The sequence below is a fragment of the Rhododendron vialii genome, chromosome 10a (genome assembly GCF_030253575.1).
Source record: "Rhododendron vialii isolate Sample 1 chromosome 10a, ASM3025357v1".
Taxonomy (NCBI): domain Eukaryota; kingdom Viridiplantae; phylum Streptophyta; class Magnoliopsida; order Ericales; family Ericaceae; genus Rhododendron; species Rhododendron vialii.
Genome location: NC_080566.1, coordinates 30070780 through 30078187, shown reverse-complemented (window position 1 = coordinate 30078187; position 7408 = coordinate 30070780). Strand labels below are relative to the sequence as shown.

Below are 7408 nucleotides of genomic sequence, written 5' to 3'. Positions count from 1 at the left end.
GTGTGATTTCTCATCCTTCCATCCAAATAACAGTGATAAATCAAATTCTCACAGGCGACTGGTCTCTTTCCGACCTCCGGTGAGCTAAAACTCTTTCTCTTCTCCGGCAAACCTAGTACTCTCTCTCTCTCTCTCTCTCTCTCCCCTCTGGCGACGCAAAGCCACTCATCCGACGGATCCGACAAGGGGGTGGACCACGCGCTCTCCTTTCTCACAGAATCTCACCACTTTTGGCGAGAAACATAAATGGGCTTGGGAGGGGTTCTGGTCTCCTTCCGTCTTTCACCCTCTCTCGCCTTGTTTCCCTTCTAAACAAGGGAGATATTGAGCTCTCTCCTTTCTCTTTTCTTCTCGCGCGAATTCTCGCGTACCAAATGGGTTGTTTAGGTCGGAAAAGAGATACTTTATATCCAGTTGAGGGAGACTTTTTATTCACTACGATTCTTTACCGCAGCAACCCATTACGACCGTACAAAAGTGATCTAGACGGTCTAGATTTTAAGAAAAAAAATCGGAAAAAAGTTTAACTCTTTTCCAGAAAAGTTTAATGAACATCCGGACCGTCTAAAACACTTTTGGATGGTTGCAATTGGCTCCGTAAACAACTATTTACGGCTGCGCTATTAACATCCTCCTGATCATCAAGTCCAAAATTTTCCTACATTGTCCTTATTAAGGTCACATTATATATACAATGATCCAACCAAATTAATAAAACAATTTTATTTTTTCATAAATGGATGTCCAAGCCAGCTGACGCGTACTTCAACTAATTTCAGGACCTTGAAAATAACGACCAGGTAAGGGTCATCATTTAGCCTGAAAGCCCGCGACCCGCTCGAAGCTTGCCCGGCCTGGCGGGTTATTGCCCGAGCCTGTCCAATGGGCGGACTACCCAACCCGAAGTTTTTATGGGCCGGGCTTGGGCCTGTGAATTTTTACTTAGCCCGCCCGTCGGTCCAGCCCGCGAGACCCACCTGCTGCAAGCCCGAAAATCTCCTTATTTTTTGGAAAAAATAATTTATTGTTTTCAAATTGTCTATTCAATTGGGGACCAAGAATCCAACTTTGGGGAGTTCTAAAAACCGTCCATACACAAACAATGTGCATGTAAAAAAACCCCACTTTTGAGGCAATTTTTGAATTCTGACTATTGTGAGCTAGCCCACCAGCCCGTTGATTGGGCTAAACCCGTGGGTGGATTTGAGCCTTAAGTTTTCGGGAAATTCCTAGTCGGTCCCATTTTTTACTTGGAGTTCCATGTAAACCCCTTTTTGTATAGCTATTCCATTCAGTCCCTTTTTAAAGATATTTTTACTATTTTACCCTTGTCACTATTTCAACACTCCCAAAATTCACACCACACCCACATAATTCACACCCCATGAATTTTCACCTTCAAGAATTCACACTCCACATAATTCACACCTCCACGAATTCACATCCCACCCACAGAATTCACACCTTTTTGTACTATTCACACCTCTAGAATTCATGCTCATTCAAATTACACAAATTCACACCCCTAAATTCAGAATTCACACCCCTCTAAAATAATTCACAAACAAACACTTAATCTGGATAAAAACAAAAACACAGGTGGTTCTCAACTTCTCACATCAATGCCTCCATTCACAATATTCTTAAATTACTCCTACATACAAAAAATTCGGGAGCAGGTGTCAAAGAATTCCCAGAAAAAAATGAAGAAGACAGAATTCACATCCCCAAATGAGAATTCACACGCTTGAAAAAAAAAATTCACATGCTTGAAAAAAAAAATTCACACGCAAATGAAGAATTCATATCTTCAAAAAAGACAGATTTCACATCTTTAAAAAGGACACAATTCACCTCCAAATGAATTCATACACCTCATGAAGGATTCACAGGGGTGTGAATTCTGAAAGTGTTTAAAAAGGACACAATTCATACACCTCAAAATTCACATTCAGCGACACAATTCAAACCTCTAAATGCAGCAATTCACACTACCAAATTACAAAAAAGTCCCAACGCCCCCGTCGTCAACAACAAACAGCAGATGCTTAGAAGAAAAAAAACAACAGACACCAAAACCTTAAATTTAAGCCACCAAAACAAACACTAGAATTCACGGCTCAAGTGCACTATCAAACTCTAGAATTCACACCCTCAAATTGCATAATTTGCACTGTAGACTCTAGAATTCACACCCCAAATTATACAATTCACACCTTGAACAAACCCTCACACTCAAAAAGCCTAATTTCTTACCGCTAGCGAGAACAAGCATGTACCGTAAACCATGTAAAGCTACAACTGTACGTGAGGGTTTTATTCCAATCAATAGAAACAGAGTAAAACTTCAATTACAGATCTCATAGGCCATGGTGATCCTCAATCTCCACCGACTCAACCACCGGTGTAGGCGCCGCCACGTCACGCTTACATTTGTCGACGGAAAATATGGACCGTCATTTTTAACCGCGCCAAAATCCCATGAACGTGCGGATACGGTGCCAATAGTCCATGAACCACGACCTTGGGGTTATACGCCAGATCAAAGCTCTTTTTCTGATCTTCACGTTGTTGATACTGATCGTCGACTTGACGTTTGTCACCCCCAGCTACTTCCCCGGCTCCAGCGTCGCCAACGCCATCCCTACCGCCAAGCTCTCCAAGTCCGCCGCCATCAACAGCTTGTCAGGCACCACTTGGGATCGGAAGCCAGTGATGTAAGCGTAAAGAGGTTTTAAGGGGGGAAGGACGCAGAAAGGTAAAGAGATGAGGCGGATCTGGTGCTCGCCTTTTGGGTGGAACGTATTTGGTTAGCGTATGAGCTAAGAGACGAGGTGAGGGTATTTTCGGCTGTTTACTTAAAACAGGGCTTGTGTGGGATGGACTTGACATGGGGTGGGCTCGGATGGGCAAACATTGACAAAAGAGGGCCGGCCAATAAGAAGCCCCTTACGAACCAGGCATATCCTCCGGTGATCTCAAAATTTGGAATGATTTGAACATGCGACTTCCTGGTCAATCACTTATTGATTTCTCATACCCATTTTGCTAACCCCTTGTGGTTAGATTCGGTGTAACGTTTCGAAACTTAAACATCAATTAAAAGCATTACCTATTGCTTAATGTTCAAAGCTGATTCTCGAATTCTTCACCGAGGCAAGTTAACCCCTGCGACAATCCCTTGGTTAATCCTCCCTTGTCTTCTCTTTCTCACAATAAGCTTTCAAGCGGGCAAAGAAGTACGAAGAAAAAGAAGCCGCCATTTTTTCCTAGCGCTGTCCATCTTCCCATCTTGTCGGGTATTTAATCTAGCCTAATTTGTCTTCAATCATTTCAAAGCTCTTTTTTTTTTTTTTTTGGTCACATTCTTGCTTCTCATTTTCAATTTTGTTGTTGATTTGCTTGGTAGCTGATATGATGAAATCAAAATCAGAATCCTGGTTCGAAAGTTTGAACTGTGAATTTGAGATTCCTTGCTGTTATTGTGTATGGGTCTAGTTGCATTTGGAACTAATTGGGTGGATTAGATGTGGATGATAAACGAACCAAAGTTATTCGAGTTTCAACGACTGTTTGCTCTTTCAGTTGCTACACAATTAAAACCAAGTTTGAATATTATTTTAAGCTCATCAAGTTTTCAAATCAACCTCAAACAAGTCACTATTATCTTGCTAATGTACAAAAAATTTAAGCTACTCTAGATCAGCTCTTTTGAAATTGGCTCGCCTCATAGACAAACTCACGTCAAGCTTGAACAATCAAATGCTGGCTAGTTGGCCCCGCTTATTATCATAGAGACAAGGCAACATCACTTCCCAATCTACTGGATTTATTACTTGTTTTGTAGTGTTAGGTTGAACTTGACAGTTTGCACATTAGACTGTGGAGGAGTTCATTTTTTCACCCGGAGTTATCTTTTCCGAAGTATACGTAATTCTACTTTTAATCAAATAGCTAGACTGATATTGTCTCAACTGTTCGGTAACTGTTACCTATGTTTTTTGTAATCAGCAGAAACCAGCAATGAAATTCAAGGTTTGAGAGGCTAACAACCGAGACGCAAGGGTCAATCGGAAGTGAAATGACCCCGGAATAAAACACAAACCTTTATCTATCACCGAGCTTATTGTATTATTTCTGTGTTGAAATTTAGGCGCAAGATTTCTTCCATAGATTGCACTGGCCACACTTGTTGTAGTTTTTTGTTTATGATTAATTGTGGGATCATAACAAAGGAAGAAGTTGCATCCCCCCTTTCATTGATCCAAAAATCTTGCTTGGAATTCCAGGAATATAGTTTTGAAAATCTTGTGCTTTATCGCTGCCGTTCAGCTTCAGATAGCATGAGTCATCAGATCATGGTCTCTGTTCCTTGTAGCTTATATTTTGTGGTGTTGTAAAATATGTCAGTATCGTGTATCATTGGATAATTAGCACTTCATGTCACTAAACTTAAGGTGGGCCACATATCATTTTATATCCAGTAGATCCCTTTGCTCTGGACTATGAAGGAAGAAAGCACGGTAATATGCACAAAAATTAATTTGGGTCTCTAGGTCTGCCCTCTTTAATGCCTTTCAGCTTTGATTTCAAGGCATGGTTCCACAGCAAAATGTTCCTTTAGCTCCTCGGTTCTTGGAAGTATATGGGTGCCACTGTTTCAGTGATATTTTGAGAGCAATCAATTTGTGTATATATTGTTAAAGGTTAGGTTTGTTTCCAATCCTTCCCGCCCATACCCCCAATGGTTGGGGATCAGCTTAGGAGCTCATCCCGTGCAATGCGTAATAAATCCCATTCCCTTTTTGGCGGCTAGAGCGAGGTGGATCAAAGGGAGAAACATCAGTCGCCAATCAATTCGACAAAATTAGATGGATTCTGTTATTGTTGTTGTTGTTGTTGTGTTGTTGCTCTTTGTGAGGTTCTCAATGAGACTATTAGAATCTACTAATATTCTTAAATATTGGCATTTTTTTTTTAAAGAGGAGTTAGTCGTAAAGGCAAAGCAAAACAAATTGGGATCAAGCTTGACAGAATGAGTTAGCTGTAATGAGATTAGTGATACAAGAATTGCCTGTTATAAGATGGTTAATTTGTCAGTTACGTGTGACTACAAGTGCTATGTTTGTACTTCTACACCAGAAGAAATCAAATTTTTCCGGACCCCGTCACTTTTTTTTTTTGCTTTCTAGATTCTAAGATTTTTTTTGCTTTCTAGATTCTAAGATTCTAACAGAGTGGGCTGAAGTGATTTTGAGTCCTTTATTGATGATTTCATGTCATCTTTTGAGATTCTCAAGTGTATTCATAGTAGGGCCAGAATTTCGAAAATTCGCTTTGAACCCTTAAAATATCAGGGCAGAATGACAAAAATATAAAGGCAACTTAAAAAATCAAAATAACTAGTATTTAACAAGATAAAAAATTCAAATTATGCATATCGTTGCAAAAATTTAAAACAATCACTTAATGATCACTCTTCTTGTTTTCAGGCAGCCACAAATTGGAAAACAAGCCATGTCGTTGGGTCGCCATCTCAGAGCACCGATCTGGCCTTTTCAAGAAGGCAAGCAATTAAGCTGTGTACCTTGGTGGGTTGTGAGATTGCTCTTGTTGTCTTCTCACCAAGTGGGAAACCCTTCTCGTTTGGCAATCGTTGCGTTGACACATCAAAGGTTCCTCTTTTTTTTGCTCTCTAGACTCCTGAACCCCACCCTGGCAACTGATCATGGAAGCAATGTAAATACGAAATCTTATTGAAACTCAAAAGAGAGAGAGATGATGATGAATAAAAATAAATGCAGAAAACAACCGCCTAAAAAATAGCTCCAAAGTTGATGCCAAATGTGACCTATCGGACAACTTTTTATGTAACTTCCAAACAATTCAAATGTCAAGAGATCAGAGTTACACAATCTTAAAACAAGCTTTTCGTTAATTAATTGGAACATGCTAGCTTCATCATGGATGTGAGATATTAAAGCCACCAAAACAAATACAGGTTTGTATTTATACTCACATTTATATCCATACGTATGTTGTATATGCCTAGATAAATTACAAAACGTAGAAAACGATATACAAAAACAGAAAGAGGGGCAGGATTTTACCGCTGTAATGTGGTAGATCATTGATTCAATCCTGGATCCATTTAGAAAAAAGTTGTTTTGCACCCTTAGGAACTCGGTAAATACGAGTATAAATTTCTGGAAGCCATTCAAACACTTGTATACCACTGCAACAAGCCAAAATCTAAAACATTAGCTGTTTGAAGAGATAAACTAGATTGCACCATTTGATGATCCTAAACACTTAAGACCCTCTTCGTTGTATTGAGATGGAAAGGAATATACTTAATGTGTAAGAGAGAGAGAGAGAGAGAGAGAGAGAGAGAATTGGCCTCTAATTAAGCTATGTACTTATAGGCCAACTGGCCAAGGAGAGAGAGAGAGAGAGAGCTGGTCTCTTAAGCTACGTATTTATAGGCCAAGGAAGAAGAGTAACAGATACTTTTTTTGGGTAATACCATCATTTGGGAATAGACCCACATAATGCAAGATAGATGGTGGTTAAGCAGAGATAGGCCTCCACGTATACAATCATAAAATTGGTGTCCGCGATAAATTATTGTGCATGATGTCGCACATAATTTTACTTCTCGCTGCATTTATTTTTATAGCTACTATTTCCCGTATATCATTTACTCAATCATCAAAGATCGTGCTGAGAATTATTTTCGGTGTTTATTAGTCTCCCACCTCGACAACTAGCTGTGAAAATATCACTCAGATTTCCATACAATATACTCTCTTCGTTCCTTTTTTAAAGTTCAATATTTCATTTTGGACTGTCAAGTGTCCATTTTGTAAAGTTAGTGGGTACAAGTTGATACATTTTCCATTTTACCCCTAAAAGTATATTCCATTTTGAAATGTTAATGAGTAAAAGTGTAATGATGATGTCTCTATAGAGGGTAAATAGAAAAAGTGGAGGTAAAGTTGATGTGAAATGTATAATGATGATGTTTTCTTAATAAGTTGAAATTATGTAGCGGGGCTTTTAAAACGGGACGGAAGGAGTAGAACGTAATGAGAGCGTCATTTTTAATCCACATAATGGTCTTCTTAGAGCTTAAATATCTTTTGCTATTCGTTAGTCTTCAGAAAGAGATGAGTATTATGACCTTCTAGAAGGGGCATATATGGAAAGAAATCTCCTACCATATTTTCCAGATATGCAATTAGTTTCTTACCTTCATAGTCCAATTTTGAAATCTTTTTGTGTAATGTAATGGTATCAACTCTCAGATAATTCCAAACCACATATGGTAACGGAAGAAATGCATCCTATTCTTTGAAAATATAGTGTAAGAGAAAAGTTATTTACGGAGCTTTCCATAAAATTAACT

At 39.1% G+C, this 7408-nt stretch overlaps 2 long non-coding RNA genes and 1 other non-coding gene across 3 annotated transcripts; 2 read left to right on the top strand and 1 right to left on the bottom strand.

The window, feature by feature from the left end:
• The first annotated feature begins 3034 nt into the window (after positions 1-3034).
• Positions 3035-5676, top strand: LOC131303255 (uncharacterized). The gene is made up of 2 exons (XR_009191930.1): positions 3035-3299; positions 5493-5676. It is a non-coding gene; the product is annotated as an uncharacterized LOC131303255 (long non-coding RNA).
• Positions 4508-4615, top strand: LOC131305824 (small nucleolar RNA snoR100). The gene has a single exon (XR_009193382.1). It is a non-coding gene; the product is annotated as a small nucleolar RNA snoR100 (small nucleolar RNA).
• On the bottom strand, positions 5314-6452 carry LOC131303254 (uncharacterized). Its single transcript, XR_009191929.1, has 2 exons — positions 6111-6452; positions 5314-5722 (listed from the first exon to the last, which is right to left on the bottom strand). It is a non-coding gene; the product is annotated as an uncharacterized LOC131303254 (long non-coding RNA).
• Between the last annotated feature and the right edge of the window lie 956 nt (positions 6453-7408).